Source organism: Corapipo altera, unplaced genomic scaffold (genome assembly GCF_003945725.1).
Source record: "Corapipo altera isolate COAL_440 unplaced genomic scaffold, ASM394572v1 113, whole genome shotgun sequence".
Taxonomy (NCBI): Eukaryota; Metazoa; Chordata; class Aves; order Passeriformes; family Pipridae; genus Corapipo; species Corapipo altera.
The window spans coordinates 5,674,513-5,691,067 of NW_020884895.1; the positions used below are offsets into that span (position 1 = coordinate 5,674,513).

General features: G+C 43.8%; 1 protein-coding gene across 4 annotated transcripts in view; it reads left to right on the top strand.

Moving 5' to 3' along the window:
* Positions 1-847: 847 nt before the first annotated feature.
* The window catches only part of TBL1XR1 (transducin beta like 1 X-linked receptor 1), a 110,551-nt gene continuing 94,843 nt past the window's right edge, over positions 848-16,555 (top strand). For 3 of the 4 annotated variants that reach the window (XM_027647306.1, XM_027647310.1, XM_027647309.1), the window contains exon 1: positions 848-1,061. The gene's annotated coding sequence lies outside the window, so the exon portion shown is untranslated. Of the gene's footprint in view, positions 1,062-3,172; positions 3,255-16,555 lie in introns of all 4 variants that reach the window. The other variant, XM_027647308.1, reaches the window with a different exon arrangement.

Genomic DNA, 16,555 nt, shown 5'->3' on the forward strand with positions numbered 1-16,555 from the left:
ATGAAATTAGAGGGCAGAGGCGGTAGCGGCGCTGGATCCCGGTGCCCATCGCCAACCGGGCTGCGAGAGGAGAGAAGGAAAAAACCACCATGTTACATCCTGCATTTACATAAGCGCTGTTGGCAGCGCAGTTTAATGGCTTTCCTAGAAAAGCTCCACGGCCCGGGGCCTGCCATGCCCGAGCGGCCTCCCCTTCCCCTCCCATCCCATTCCCCGCAGCCGCTTCCCCGGGAGCAGCGGCGGCGAAGGACGGGCGGGCGGGAGGCAGGGAAGGAAAGGGATCCGGGAGCGGGTCCCCCGCCCCGACCCCCGCGCTGCCAGGGCGGCGGGGTTGTGTGGCCGGGCCGGCCCGCTCCTCCTCGCCTTGGCCTCGCCTCCCGGCTCCACTCCTTCCCTTCCTCCCTTCCTTCCTTCCCTCCCTTCCTCCCCTTTCCCTTCCCTTCCCGTCCCTTCCCCGGCGCCCATTTCGGCGCGGCCGGGCACCCGGAGTGTCTGCGGGCCGCCGGCTGCTCCGCGCCGCTTGGCTCCTTCCCCCAGTAACAGCTCCCACATTCCGCCCCGATCCCTCCTCAATCTCAATCACACACACACACATATTACTTTTTTTTTTTTTTTCTCCCCTCCTTCCTCGGGACTTAATCTCCAGCCCCCCCTCGCCCTCCCCACCCTCCCCTCCCCCGGCCCCTGGCTCGGATATAATTGAATATCACAGCGCTACGCGCTGGGTATTTTTTTTCCTTCCTCCTCCTGTGTGTGTGTGTGTGTGGTGGTTTTGTTGTTTTTGGGTTTGTTTTTTTTTCTCCCCCCCCCCTCTCCTGGTATTTTTTTTCTCCTCCTCCTCTCGGTGTGGACACCTTAAAAATACATATATATAGATATTTATATATATATATATATTATCGACACCTATACGCGTGTACACACACACACACTCACACGCAGGGATGTGCGCGTATAATATACACGCGGCGGTATAAAACACACGGGAGGAGGAGAGACAATCCAGGGTGAATTCCTCGTGCCTCCATTCCCTGGGAAAGGGGGGAGCAGCCGCTCGCAAGGTAAGGACCGGGGGGCTCCGAGCCCCGGGGGCGGGAGGGGGCCGGGGATAGGGATGGGGGGGCGGCCGCCCTGTTTGTGCCGGTGGAGGCGGGAGGGGGATGGGACCAGAACGCCCCTGTGACCCCCCTGTTTTTTGATATATGTGCATATATACACGTATATGTGTGTATAATATATATATATTTACCCCCCTCCCCTCCCCCACTCCGCGCCGCTGGCTTCCCCTCCCCCACCCGCCTTCATTTTTTTTTTAATTTTTTTTTTTTTTTTTAAGAAAAAAGGGTTTAACGGAGCGGGGGATGGGGCGATGGGGGGGACACCGGACTCGGCAGCGAATGGCACACGGGAGCCATGGCGAGAGGCCTATTTTTAGCCTGATTTGTGTGGAAGAGCGGCTTCCCCTCCCCCCCATAAGTAAATATGCGGGAAGGGGGGGAGGGGAAAGGGGGGAGGGGAGGCCCTGCCCCTCCCCCCACTGCTCGGAGTTCTCCCCCATCCCGACCCGGCCATTCCTTGGAAGGGGATACACACCCCTCCCCCAACCCCCCCCCGGGCCATTCCCGATGTTTCTCCCCCCGTCGCGAGCCAAGTTATTGATCAGTTTTCCTGCGAAGTTCGGGGCGGAACATGCAATACCCCGCGGTCGCAGCGAGCTGGCCCAGTTTGGGGCATAAAATAAGCTTTTTCCCCCACTTCACAGCGTCTTTCTGTTTCCGGGTTTATCCCTGTCTGAAACCCTGGTGTAAATTGTGTGTTGCATCAATTAGACGGGCTCACACGTTGATGCAATGTGTACATTTTCTTGGTGGAGGATATAAGCCCTGTAATATGTGGCTTATTATTGTTGTACCCTCGAAAGGGTTAAAATCTATCGTGTTGTTCCAGGTGAATTTAATCTTTCATCACCGAATTTCCTTTTAAGGCAGCTTGACAGAATAAAAGTCTCCCCTAGCTTGTCTTTATCCCCAGAACAGCAAAACTTTGTCTGTGCTTTATGGCAGGGGCTGGTTGCTGCAGATGACACGTGAGTCTGGAGGAAAGTTTGGTTTGTAGGTCGCTGTGTAGGAAAGTGAAGTTTGCTGGTGAAGTTTTTACTATTCTCCAGTGTGCTCAACTTCCTCGTTTTCCTGTCTGTGTAAATCAAATTCCTAACTGATTTATGGGGGGAGGGGATCACAAAACATACTCCTTATTGTTAAGGCATGGGAGGCATGATCAGGAGAACCAAGTCTTTGTTGCGTAAAAAAAAAAAAAAGGAGTATTCTATTCTGGGCTTGTCTGACTTGCTTTGCTGTCCTGTGGTACAAAAATAAATGTCTGAGCATGCTGAATGTATTAACTGAGGTTCTTTGGTGTTGGTGGTCTCTACCCTTTGGGTGTTGGAAGTTGTGCCCCTTTGGCAGAGCAGGCACCATTTTGCAAAACTGAACTTTAGGGTTTGAGTTGTGCCTGAGCTTTTGGGCAGTTTTGGGCCCTCTTTTTGCTCTGAGCAGCCTGAAGACTGATGTGTGTGAGGCTCATTCTGGGTTTTGGGCCTTCCTTTGGACACGTGTTAGCAGGGTTTTTGGAATATATTTCAAATGAGGACTGAACCTCCAAACTCTTGTGTGTGCCCCTGTATTTAAGCAAGTGGGCATGTGGCTGAGCATGTGAAAGGCTTTTTTTCCCCTTATTCATAGAAGTAAGGGGTCCACGCTGGTGATGGTGCTTAGGGCACAGGTGGTGCCCAGTACATGATCATGACAAGCTTTCTGTGGTTTCTTGTAGTGATTTTTTCCTCTTTGCTTTTGGCTGAGGTCTAATGGAACAGCAGCATACTGTAGTATTTGCCTAAGATCACCTCAGCTTGTACACTGTTGTTACCTTAAGTTTTCTTAAGGGAAGGTGAATTTGTCTTCTGGTGCTGTGTCTTGGGAACTTGGTGGCCTGCCTCCTAAACTGTTATTGGGAACACCTGGAAAACACTTGGTTCTCACTCCATGAGGAAAGGGGTAGGAAATGTAATTTATATGTATGAAAAGAGTTGGTGTTTGGCTTTTGGGCTTTATGTTTATTTTTAAGATTGTTCAAGAGTTTATTTATTTATTTATGTTTGTTTGAATATGTGCAGCCATAACACGTATGCGTAGCGTGAAGAATGCAATAATTACAGGAGATTGTGTTGCTCAAGCTTTTTTCCCCTCTTCAAACAGGTAGTTAAGATTTTTTTTTCCTGTGAATTTTTTTTCATATGAATACTTCTTTCAGTTTTACTCTATATATGGTAATTATTGATGTTTGTATAATGCTTTGAAGTTGTAAGGCAGGGTATAAGCGCTAAGTACCCAACAGCAATACTTCATAGTCATTTTCCCATCATGAAAGAGTTTGATGCTAAAAAGTGCTACAGCCCTAAGCATAAAGAGGCTCTGGATGGATTAGGGAAAATGGTCAAAGTTGCTGATTAATGTTGTTTTCAGATAATAGTTTTTAGTTAGGAAGAACAGATCTGAATGATGTAAAGCAAACTGAGTTATTTTACCTAACTTGATTTTAGTCTGGAATTTAGTTGAACGTGGACTTCACATTTGAGTCAGAATGTGTTTACTGTTATAAATTTTGTAGTGGCAGTAAAGACCCGCATCCTACAAGGTTGTAATCGTGCAGAAGTCAGGAAGTCCTGTAAAAAACACAACTTTGTGAACATTAGTGATCTCGTTCGGCTGAATAAGCTCTGCAGCTGTCTGTGAAGTTGCTCCCAGAAGCTGGGTGTGTTTTGTATTAGTGGTGGGCAGTAGGATGTGAATCTTTCATTATACTGATGCTGTTTTGATATCACAGGGCTGTTAAGGGTTTTCGAGAAGGCTGAAGTAGTGACATGTGTGATACCTTTCCATTACTAATCCTGTTCCACTGCACGTTGGGAGTCCCAAGCAGTAGCCAACCCCCGCCAGTTTTGGCTTACTTTGCCTCTCTTCCATCCCCCCAGTCCCACAGCCACTGGGGATTGTGGTGCCTGTGTGAATTCAGACACCTTACTGGCAAGGACACTCTGCTGGCAAATGGAGAAGAGGCAGACACAAACCTCCTGCCAGCCATTCCCCTTCTGAACTGGGATAGGGAGGTCATGAAGTGGTCTGGTCCCTGCTTTGGAGAGGAGTGCAAGGGCAGGGTGTGCTGCTGTGTCCGTGCTGCAATATTGTGATACTGAAATGTATCATACCAAAGTGTGACTCATTCACAGTCTAATTCGTGTTGTTTATATGGAGTGGTGTGATGCCGTTCTGTGTGCTGACCATCCTCCCTGTGCGTGTCTTTGGGCGTGCGTGCACACAGGGTTTAGGGTGTAATAATGGCTGTGTTTAATGCCCTAAACATCAGCTCATGCAAGTAGCTGCAGGTTGGGAGAGAAGTGAAAGTGTGTGTGCGTGCACACTGTAATTATGCATGTTTGGCTCCTACCAAAAGTAACTGCTGTGAGAATATACTCATTGCGTGCTCATTTTTAAATACAAATTTAAGTGTTTGTGTTTGGTGGAGAGGTGTCAGTAGTTTCCCATTAGGAACTATGATTGACAGCTCTTTTCAGTGTTGGAGTTTCACTGCAGCATTAATGTAGTAGCTTCAAATTAACAGGTGATGAAGAAACCATTTCTATGTTCCTGCTATTGCTTTGGCTAACCCATTCCCAAACATGTGCAGTTTTCTAAGTGCTGCAGTATGAAATTAGATGGTCTTAATTTCTATAAAGTAACTTAATAACAAGAGTGACTTTACTAGAAAAAGGTTCATCCAGTGATCCTGAGCAGAGTAGATGGAGACTGCTTTATTCGTCTCGTAATTGGTTTCCTCCGAGATAAAGTATGACAATGAAATGAGGAATAAGAAATATCTTTTGATATGAAATTGTAGGGGAATACATTGGCTTTCTTTTAATTTTGCAAAATTGAATTAGCTAACTGGAGGTAAGAAGCAGTGAAGATGAGGCAGCATAGCTGTCACTTTGGGAGGGTTGATTGCTTGAGTGAAAAGGTTCGGAAATCTGGTCTGGAAATCACACTGCCAGTTTGTATGAAAACTGTGAACAACTTCTTCTCCTTAGGATTTCATCTTGTGATGTCAAATCCAGAATGGGAAGGCCCTTTTCTTCTTTCTTGTAATGAAAACAAGGCTGAACTTGTTGATACAAAATGCCCTGGAGTCTCAGTGGCCTTGTTTGAGCTCACATTGAATTTTCCTTTGGTTCTGAAGGATCTATAGAGTCGTAACTCAGCTTACACTCTGAAACCCTGATCTTTAATACTTTACCACATAGCTTTCTGTGACATCCTTTGGACTTTCCTTTTTACATGGTTAAAAAAAAAAAATCATTCCTTGATAAGAAATAGGCAGTCATTCCAAGCTGGAGGTTATTTAACTACAGGGATAAGTGCACGCACTGATCAGGTGTGAAGGATCTTGCTGTCTTGGCTAGCTAAGGAGTGAAATGCTGGTGCTGCACCTCACCCTTGCTCACTTTCTTTCTTGGATGGGCTGATTGCAGGGAAGACTTCTGAGTGTATTTCCTTACCCATAGAAATAGTTATCCAAAGGTTTGGGGAATTGGTGTAGCTCTCTGAAAAACCTACTGAAAGAAGCTCCAAAGCGATGAGGAGGAATATTATGGAATTGTCTTGGCCAATGTGCGTGACCTCATTCAAAGAGTCCCTTTTTGGTCTTTGAATGTACGCGTATGTGGCCTTAGCGCTACGAGGACATACTAAGGTCCTTCTCAATATGTGGGTTTGAATACCAGAAGCAACATCCCTGGGTGTGCTATCAGACTAACACATCATTTTTTCAGGATGAGTAATGCAAGCAGGTTGGGTGTCAACCTGGTTACGTGGTTCAGTGCCTGCCCGTGGCCCTTCGTGGTGCTCTGTGTGCCGTGTGTGGCTCCAGGAGCTGAGTGCTCCAGAGTGCAGTGGGAGTGGGGATCAGTCCCCTGGATTTGTGCTGCAGTTCTGTTTGGTGCAAACATGACTCCTCTGAAGAGTATAAACTGGCATCTGCATCTGTAAAGTAAGATATTAATAGTCTTATTTTCTAAGATGCTGAGTCCCCGCAGTTGCATGTGAAGTTGGCAGTCTCTGTGTGTGCTTAGCATTTCTAAAAATCAACTCTTGTGTGTGGTTTGCTGGCTTTTGCAAACTCCCGTGAGGGTGTAGTTTCTGTTCCTGGGAGTAGTATTAGTAAAAGGCTATGTTGTGTACTCTGACTTGTGTTTATTGTTGTAATTCTGAAGTCTCCATGTTGCAAAGGAGCAATCTTGTTTACTAGTAATGTCTAGCAGTAAAAAATCAGAATCATCCAGAGAAAAAACAATTGTGTGGTTTTTCTGTTTTTCTTTTATGATCTCAGGCTCAGTTCAATCTCTGTTCAATGTCAGTGTACTACAGACACACTCTCTACAACCGTGTGCCATATGCAGACATGCTGAGTGTCATTTCAGATTGCTGGAAGCGCATTACTGGAAGTTTTAGGTGGTGTGGTGTTAGTAGTAGGCCTTCCCTTCCCCCAGTTTTGCCAGCCTGGCAAGGCAGACAAGAAGCAGGAGCACCCTGCAGCTAATGCTGGTGCTCCTTTTAACCGGTTGTGGGTTCGGGGAACGGTTCAGTCACTTCCCCAGCTGCACGCAGAGCTCCCTCTGAACCCCACTGACGTCAGGCCGATGGTAGACTTTTATGAATTGGGACTGTGAAAGTGCCTGTGGAAACTTTCTTGCTCTGTACACAGCTACGTGCCTGCTGGTGGAGACCAGAGAGCGCACAGAAAAGATCTCTCTGCAGTCTATTCCTGGAGCATTTTTCCAAGGTTACGAGTTAAGGGTCAAATATTTACTGTTTGTGAAAATGTAGTGCTAAATATTGTGCCCAGTGCCAAAACCACAGAAATTGTCAAGGTCTAGAGCCCTAAATAGAACCAGCCCTAAAAGTTGCATCCATTTGACATTAACGATGTTAAAAGTTCGGGCTCTTCACATGGGTGGCCTATCGCCGGCAAACTGAGCAGGGAATTTGCTGCATGGTGAGCACACACGAGGTGGATTTCAGTCTCCTGATGGTTCCCTAAAAGTATCAGGCAAAGAAGCAGCAGTTTGATTTCCTGCAAGAAGTTGCCCAGGCTGGCCAAGGAGAGGAATAATAAGTTTCATAGCTCTTTTGTGGTTTTTGGACAGACTGATTAATGCTCGATTGTCAGCAAGACTTCTGAAAATGTGTTTTTGCTTTGTAAAAATAGTAATAAAAAGATTCAATTATTTTTCATTTATTATTGATGTTGGCGTAACTTAGAGTCCTCTTGGACAAATGAGCATTTTTGCCATTAATTTGAGCACTTGGGAGAGTGTTAAATGTGGCTGAAAATCTTACCTTAAAATACCAATTGATCTTAACAGATGTGAATGAGTCTGTTGCCCCTCCCCTCTGCTTCCTGGTCTCTCCACCTCAAAGAAATCATGAGGACTTTTCCTCTTTTAGGTTATGTTTAAATTTGTGGAGAAAGAAATAGTTTTGATATTGCATAGACCTATGGGGGAAACAACAAGAGATCTGGGTCAAAAAAGTAGGACGTGCAAGATTTAGAAGCTGTTGAAGTGTATTTATTTGTCCTGTATTAGGTTAAAGGAAGTATTGGTGCTCTCAGTTTGGCAACGTGTCCTTCAGTCCGCAGTGTGCTGTAAAGGGAAGACAACTGTTAAACAGTGAATCACTGCTAATTTTTGTATGGATGTCCACATTCTTCTCTAGTGCAGAAATTTTTGCCTGGATATTAACACAAACATGCATTCCTAAATAAATACTCTTGGAGATAAATTTTAATTAGGAAGTGCTTTGTAAAAATACAGATTTTTGCCATGATGATGTTTGTGAATCTGTAACGTATTTACTTAGGGGTTACGTTTGTTCAGATATAATACTTTTTAGTGTACTTTGAAAGCAGCGTTAGCACAGATGTGGATGGAGGAAAATGAGGGACCCGTGTTGCCAAAACCATCTATTAATACTGACATCAAATAAATTGTGCTAGAAATGGCTAATGCAGTGGATGTGGGGTTTAGAGAAGTAGGGTCCATACTCGCTGAACAACATGAATATTTTGCTGGTTCAGACCCAGGACCTGAATTTTCACTTTATTTCAAATGCACAACTAAATTTTACAATCTGGTGTCTTGTTTAGATTGTAAGTATCTAGCACTGGGTAGGATGAAAAAAAGTCTTGAATAAGAAACTTCAGTATGTTGAATTACAATAAAACTTGAACAAAAATACAATGAAACAGCCTAGTAGGCAGTTTTGGTGAGCTTGATCTGATAGCAGGAACGGATATCTAAATGTAGCTGATTAATAGAAACCAACTTTTTTTTTTAACAGCTTTTGCCATTATAGTAAATGTTTGTCACAATTATTTGAATTGTGAGAAAATTGCTTTGTATTACTGTGACTGTCTTCCAGGGCAGATTGTGGAGGGCCTTGGATTATATTAGAAATATCAATGTGTTTATCTTACTGTTGGCAAAGTCCATGTTAGTTGGGTCTTCTGCTGTCTACACATGCAAGGTTATTTTGATATGGATTAGTTATTCCTAGTTCATTGAGGCTCTTTGTAAGAGTCTTTCTTACAGTGCATTTCATACACAGTAAATACATAAGTAATTAAGTTCTAAGAGTCTGTTCCATTAAAACAAAACACCCCCTTGATTGTTGCGTCATCCCATTAGGGTGCCTGGGCACCACAGCACTCCCAGGGGGATTATTTTCCAGTAGAATGCATGGGCATTGCTTTTGCCTTAGAAATTAACTTAGAAATTGCTCTCTGTGTGGTTCTGGGGGCTGGCTGTGAAAGCATCAAACTCAATACTCCTGTCAGTCTCCTCTTGTTGTCCCAGTGCCTGGGACACAGCTTGGGGTCCCCATGTTGGAGAGATGATGTCTGCTTGTATGTACTGGGGCACTTTGGACTTTTAGAGACCCTGTGTGTATTGACAGAATTGGTAAGAAGAACTTTAAAAAAAATATATGAAGGATAAAGGGATGGAAACTTTCAGAGGTAGCCAGGGAAAACACTTTCGATGTGTTTTGACTCGCTTTTTGATGCTATGGATGACTTCACACATGAGGCTCGGAGGGTATGTGAAATGCAGTGGCAGACTCCAGCTAAGAGTACGTCCCCTACGTAGGCTGAGGTTCTCTGTTGTGCCAGCAGTAAGGCTTGTGTGCGTTGGACATTGCTGCAGAGCTCCAGAAAGCTCCACTGATGGTGTTAGAATATGTAAAATCTAATTTGCCTGCTCGATGTGCCTCCTGCTTTCCCAGCTGTGGTTTGTAGCTACCTGCTTGCGGAACAGAGTTTTTTCAAGGTGAAGGGAAAGAAATGTGCTGGTTTTAAAAACACACGTTCAGAGATCAGGTTAGTCAGATTTCATTTGCATTAATGTTCCTGTAAATGCTGTAAATTTGGAACTGCAGTGTACTTCCATGTGCCTCTTGGTGCCTAGTTTTATTTGTTAATCTGGTGCTGTTGGGCCTACTGCTGTTCTGTGTGATTGAAATAACCCCCCAAACTTCCCCCTTCATAATAAAAGACAAGTGGTGCAAGATTGTACTGCTTTTTTTCTTTCTGACACTTACCCTTCCAAGGGTCAGAGTGGCTGTGCCTGGTCCTCTTCTTGGCTCTGCTTCCTTGTCTGTGATGTAGCGTGAATATGGTAAATTAATGTTGTGTACCGAGGTGTTTTGTGTCCGTCCTGGCAGTTTCCATCACTTTATTCTTACCCCATGCTGAGGCTTTATTTGAGTTTTCTAATCTTTCCCCACTTGTTTTTTTCCCTGGACTTTCTCTCTCTTCTTTGTCATTTTGGACTTTTCTTTTGTGTTCTCCTCATCTGTTCTTGTCAGTCCTTTAAATTGGTGCCTTTTTGTTTCTGTTCTGTGGGTTTTCTCTGCTTTCTTCCCATTTCTCATAGCGTTAGTTAAGTTTATGTGTAGGGCTTGATCCCAGGTAGGTAGCCCTCTTGAACCAGAGGGCTTGGAAGGGTTTGGATGGTGCTGCTGAGGAAGTCTCATTTTGCGGGTTGGCAGCGAGCGGAGGTGAGCGAGGGCTCTGCCTGTGGGCAGATGGGTGGCTGGGACAGGCACACAGGAAACAGAGAGGACAAATTTTGGCAGTGCTTTATTTGATAAAAGTAATCTTGGCTTTAGGCATAAAGCATTGATCCAACTCTTGATGAAGTCAGAGGGAGGCTTTGGAGGGAGTTGGTGCGAGCGTTTAGTGCGAACACGAAGAGCTGAGGAAGCCTGAGCGAAAACCTCAGCGCAAGGTGAGGTTGGCTTTGGGCTTTTCAAAATAAGGGGTTTTGTGCAATAAGCTTTTCACTGACGTTGTGACTTAAAATTAGCAAAAACAAAGTCAGTCATCCCGAAATCAGTGGCAGCCTTATCTTATTGTTTTTGTTGTGGGTAGTGTTGACAAGTCACATGCCCCATTGTTCTGGGTGAACAAACACTGCTTTGAGGCTGGGAGCTGCGACTACGTGCACACAGGCGCCTCCGTCCTACCCGTCGTGGATGAGTGTGTGCAACTGTGACTTTGGAGTGGAAAGATTGTCTTTAAAGACTTCACGGCTAGAAACTGCTGTAATATACGAAATAACCTCTTGCTTGGTATCTAAGCAGCATTTTTATTTGGTGTCTTGTCGTCCCAAACCTAAGAAAACAAGCACAAGTGGTTAGGGAGTCATAAACTCTCTCCTACCTTGTTGTCTAGAGAAACCTATGGATAGCAGGCTTGTGTTCTGGCTCGGAAGCGCAGATGTGCTTGGGACAGAGAGAGCACAAGATGTTCTTTCTCAAAAGTCAGGAAAAGATTTTTGCTTGGAAGTCTTTCAGGTGTAGGTCCTTTACCTCAAAGCTGTTGACACTTGAGACGATAATAGTGAACCTCATCTCTACTGAGATCACAGTTTTGTGGATCACCTCTAAATTACTCTTGCCATGTATAAATCCCTGTAATCAGGATATGTGTAGTGTAACTAAGATGGATGCAATAGAGGCTGGCTGCAGGAGCAGACTTGGCACGTGGAGGCTGTGGATGTAGTCATCCAGCCGTATCTGGGGGAGAATTCCATTGAAATTGCTGTGAGTTTCGCTTAAGGAAGAGCAGAAAGATTACTCTTCCCTGCCTACAGTGATTTCTATTATGTTGTTGTGTTTAGTACATCTTAATAATGCCAGTGTAGTAGCTCATTGTCTGGTCCAGTATTTTTGATTTGTAGAATAAGTTTGTTTTTTTTTTTTCTCTTTTTGTCAGCTCGTAGTCTTGCTTTTTCCTCTTTGGAAACCTGTGCTTGTGGTGTGTTTTATACCTAAACAAGAGCATTCACCAAAATGGTCCTGAATTGTTAGAGTTCCATAGCAGGTATTATCAAGATGCTTTCATATGTAATGTCACGAATGGTGGTAGAAACTTTCAGGCTGGTAGAAACTGTCGTAGCTTGATAGAGGCAATTATGGAATTACTTTCTGGTTATAAAGTATTTCTCTGCATTTTCAGAGGCCTCTCTAGCTTTGTGGTGGATTCCCAAGGACACACCTCCAGTCCCCACACCCAAAATTTTGCTTTTCTGAGTCGACCTAATATACGTGTATGTAACAGATAACTATGTTTACTTTAGTTTGCATCACTGAAGATTTTCTGTCCTCATAATGATTAGGACAGAAAGCTGGTGTCAGGATTATCTGCTATTTCTGCCACTGTGTGACCTTAGCAAATGGATTAACAAATTTACCCATGCACCAGTGATTTAATTCTTACCAGGAGCATTTTCAGACCTGTTCAGTGCCCTGAGACCTTCTGGTGAAAGGCTGCATGGCAGTGTAAAGTGGCTCTTGTTTCATTTTTCATCCTCTGCTTCCTTGGAGTTTTCAATTTAGGCAAGTGCTCCATTCCTTGCTTTTGTGTGTGTCTTTTAGTTTTGTCTTATGTTAGACAAAACATGGTTCTTCACATTGGAAATATTTTTTGATAGTGCCAATACATGTTGAAATCAAGCTACTTGGTTCATAAAGTGGATCGTATTTGTGTCCTTAGTAACGTGGGAATGCCACCTTATATGAAGTTTTAAGACGCCTGTGCTTTTTCTGGACCCTGGCAGCTGAATTTTTGTGGTGGAACCACTTGAGGAATGGTTTTTGGAGAGCAGCTACCCAAGCAGCCACTTAACTCAGCAGTAGGGGTGGGAAGGGAGGTGTTGGGGACCCTTAAGCTGACCCTGTTCTTGATGGAGCAGAGATGCAAAAAAGTTTCTATTGTCTCCTCTGCTCTGCTGATAAAGAGGCTTATTACTCCTAAAAACATCATCTCTGTAAGGATGTGTTTAAGACAACAGCTATTTTGGGAGCGGGATGTGTGTATTAAAATCCAGGTAGTTTTGCTGAACCAGTTTGCAGCATGACCTCACAAACTGCTGCGTTTTTGCTGTAAAGGTGGTGGTAAACTCTAACTTAACCAGAGGTGTGAACGGTGAGGGTGGGCCGTGAACTTCTTATCTCAGCTTTGCTATCAGACAGAATCTTCCCAGGCTGCAGTGGGGTGGCTGATAGCTCAGCCCAGTCTGACACCAGCCAGCAGGATCGCATGACTCAAACCGTCTGGGCTGCTTGGGTTTGTCCGTGTATAAAATAAAAATAAATGGTGACACGGTCTTTGTCACGTGCTCACAATTTCATTTGGGCAAGTCTTTCTTTATAACTTCCTAAATGATTCTTGTTTATAAGTTTATAGTTAAGCAAATGCACAAGCTTGTATAAATATCTTTTTTTAATGCCCTTTACTGGGAGACAGTGTTGTTTTCCTTGTCTGAGGGCATTGATTTCAGGTGAGTGTCAGTATTGGTGTCTCCTAAAACACACTTCAGTCTTGGCTGTCACAGCTGTGCTTGTGACACTGATGAGCACATACTCCCCGTTGTTTGGCTGTTTTTCACCTGCTGGAAAATGAAATTTTTGGGAGTGTTTTAATTTTTGGGAATTTCTTCAGTTTGGGAATAGTACTTTGGGGTTTCCTATTGTAAATTGCAATTTTGTATGGTGACTTTTCTTATTTTCACCATATTCTACTCTGAGAAGTATTCTCTGGTTAATTTGAAAAGCAAGTCCTGCCAGCACTTTAATAAATCCCTTAAACTTTACAAAAATGTATTTACGCTTGCTGGCAGCATGGCTTGAAGTTTAAAAGTGGGAATTTACAGTATGTTCACATTTTTGTTTGGAATGACTCCAGAAAGAAAGTGTTTAATTCCTCTTTAGTGTAATATATATCTATATATCAGCAGATATAGCTGTTGGTGTAGTCAAGCCCTAATTGTTTAAAAATTATCACTTTTAAGTGTGATCCTTGTGTATATTTAGAAGAGCTGATTGAAGCCCTTTCTTAGTTGAACCATTTTCTCGTGTTCTGAGGCAGTTTGTGTTCTTTGTAAGAAATGTATTATCACACCATGGAAGTCAATTCAGGTTCTCTGGAAATGATCCAACCTTCAGGAAAGAAAAATATTAGTGCGCATGTTGAGGGAAAGGGTTTCCCTTTATTTCAGAATTTGCTTGTCATGTGTAGCAAATAAGCCATTTTCAGATGCATTAAGGCTCTGTGAAACTAATTTTCAGGGCTGACAGTTTTCTAGTCCCGGGTTAAACAAAAAGATTTAAATTTAATGTTTCCAATTTTTTTGTTTTGTTTTAAATAGCAAGGGATATGTACATTTGCTCAGTTATAATTTGAGTGCCATGCATATTTCAGGGGAACAGAAAAATGAACTGTTTGAAATTATGATGACGATGGGGTAGCATTTTTTAGCCAGTCGTTTGTCTCAGTGTCTAAAATGTTTTGTTGCCAGTTTAAATGTTGGAATTTACAGAAGTAGCCTTTGCTTGGAAGCCTTAAATATTTGCAATGTGTTGTTTATTTGGTTTATGAAGTCTTGTGCTGTTTGAACGCTGGTTTTTGTTTTAACTATGAGTTTTGGCAACGCACATTCTAGCCTATGTAGTCAGTCATAAACAAACCAGAGGCCACTAATGTTTTAGTCCTGCGGCTGTATCAAATTGTATGAGGTTAAAATTAAAGCTGGATGGGCACGTGCATCTTGGACCTGTGCTCCACTGAGACATTCAAGATGCTCATGTAAAAATTCCGTGCCTTCTGTCATCAAAGCAGTGACTATCTCAAGTTTTTTTTATGACTTTAATCTTTTAATTGAGGAGGGGTTTGCAGGTTTCTAGGCCTGGTTTGTGGCTGAAGACCAGCACTGCACATACAAACCTGTCTCGAGTTGGGTACCTGCTCTCCAGAGCGAGTGGAGGTTCAGTGATTTTTGCAGGATTTCGTGTGCTTCCCTGGGGAGGGCAGGGATTTGGCAGCAGACTGTCCTTCGGTAGCTGTGTGCTCTTCGAAGTTATGCAAGCTGAGCCATTTAGCAATCGGTTTCTGAAGGCTGCAGACAGGCTTCAGAAGGGTGGAGATGAGGTGCAGCCAAGAGGAGCCCCACGATCAAGGACTCTTCTCTCAAGGCTGCTCAAAGGCTTGCGCCGAGGTGCCCAGGGAAGCGGGCGCTGGGTCAGGGGGTCACCCCAAAGGACAGTCCAGATGGCCTCTGTCCGGGGTCAACAGGAGAAGAGGCTGGAGCCTTCCCCCAAACAGAAGGGGTAACTAGACTGTGCTTGAGCACAGCCCTTCTCCAGGAAAGTGCCACCCTCCTGTGCCCATTGGGACCTGCCCTTCGTTCCCTCCTCTCCTCTGATTTAGCTACCAAACCGATGGCATTTTTCCTGCACCTGTCCAGAGCACTTCTCTCAGTGTTGCTTCTGAAACAAATGCCATCTTTGCCCCCTTGTCATTGCAGTCATAGAGCCGCAGTTTAGAAATTATTTTTTTTTTTTAATATTTGCACATATTTCAGTTTATTTTCCTCACTTAGGCTTTTAACATCTTAGTGACTCAAAACTTGAACTGGCTTTGTTTGGAACTGTTTCTTCCTCAGGCAGAAATCAGACCTGAAGTTTCTGAAGCAAAAGCTCTGTGGTAGCATTTCTGAGTTGTTGAGATTAGCTCTGAATTTCCAGATAATGTAATTTTCTTTCTTAAAAGAGCTCCCCTCCCCCCTACCCGGCAAGCCCTAAAGTATTCTTTGTGTGAATATACTATATGATCTCTAATTATATGATCACATACCATTCCACAAATAGTGCAATACAATAGCATAGAATTATTCCTAGGATCTTGTAGAGGTCTATTCACCAGACTACCTTAAACCCTGAGCTTGCAATTTGTTTTGTGTAAATCGACTCCTTCGCCTCCCAGAAGCCGTGTTTACTGTAGCTCTGCCTTAAAGCCCAGGTTCAGAGCTTGTTATGGAATCAGGGTTTGGGATGTCAGCCTTGAAAGTTGCCATTTAGCTGCTCTTACACAGCATATGCATATTAAGTAGGATAGCAGAAGCTCACCTAGGTCTGCAGATGGATTACCATAATTAACTGCTTCTTCCTATGAATTGCACCTAACGAGGGCTGTGCTGTTGGCTGAAAATAAATTGCATAATGCATTGCTGTTGACTAAATTATTTACATACCTCAGAGAGGAGATGGTATAAAAAGGCTGCAGAATAAGTGCTGGACCATTATGAAAAAGAAGTGGGGGGGAGGGAATCACAGCTAGAACATGGTGTAGCCTGCCTTCTCCCGGGTCACCGAGGAGCTCTGTGTCCTGTTTGCAATACAGTGTGTGCCTCCATGGTTACATATTTATCACATTGTATTGCATAATGTATGTGTGGAGAAAGCAGAGTTAGATCTGTGCACACAGCCCTGGGCCTGCTCTTAAGAAGAGTGTGTCTGTGTGGTTATAAATTGCTAAAAATGACTTTTCTTCCCCCCCTCCGCCCGTGTAACTGGTCCCAAAATACATGAAGTCAAAAGCAGAATGTGGCTTAACAAAATCAATTATAAACCAAGTTGGACAATTTTTGAAATGCTTGCTGTTCTGTGTTTATTTGTGAAGCGTCTTTTGTGTGCCTGTTGTGAGGTGGTTCAGCATTTGTGGGCTATATTCATGACCTGTTTTTCTTAGCTTCCTGTTTAGCCAAGAAGTGTTTTAAAAGAGCTGTATTTTCATCTGCTATCCTATTTTTGTGTTGTGGAATCCTCTGCAGCCCTATTTGTTGATACTTATTAGAAAAGATGGTTTCGCTGTATAGAGATTACTTACACTAATTTACCAGAGGAGTCAGACAATAAATATATGTGTGAGCTGCTCCACACACAAGCACTGGCAACACCAAATAACTGCAATAATAAATGTGAGCTCAAACAGAGGTGGCGATTTGTGTTAAGGCTTTTCCAAAGTGAGGCTTGTCACAGCTTGTGTTTTCCATGGGCAAAAGCCGGTCTGGAATCGTAGCTCTTGATTGCTGCTTTTTTGGGGG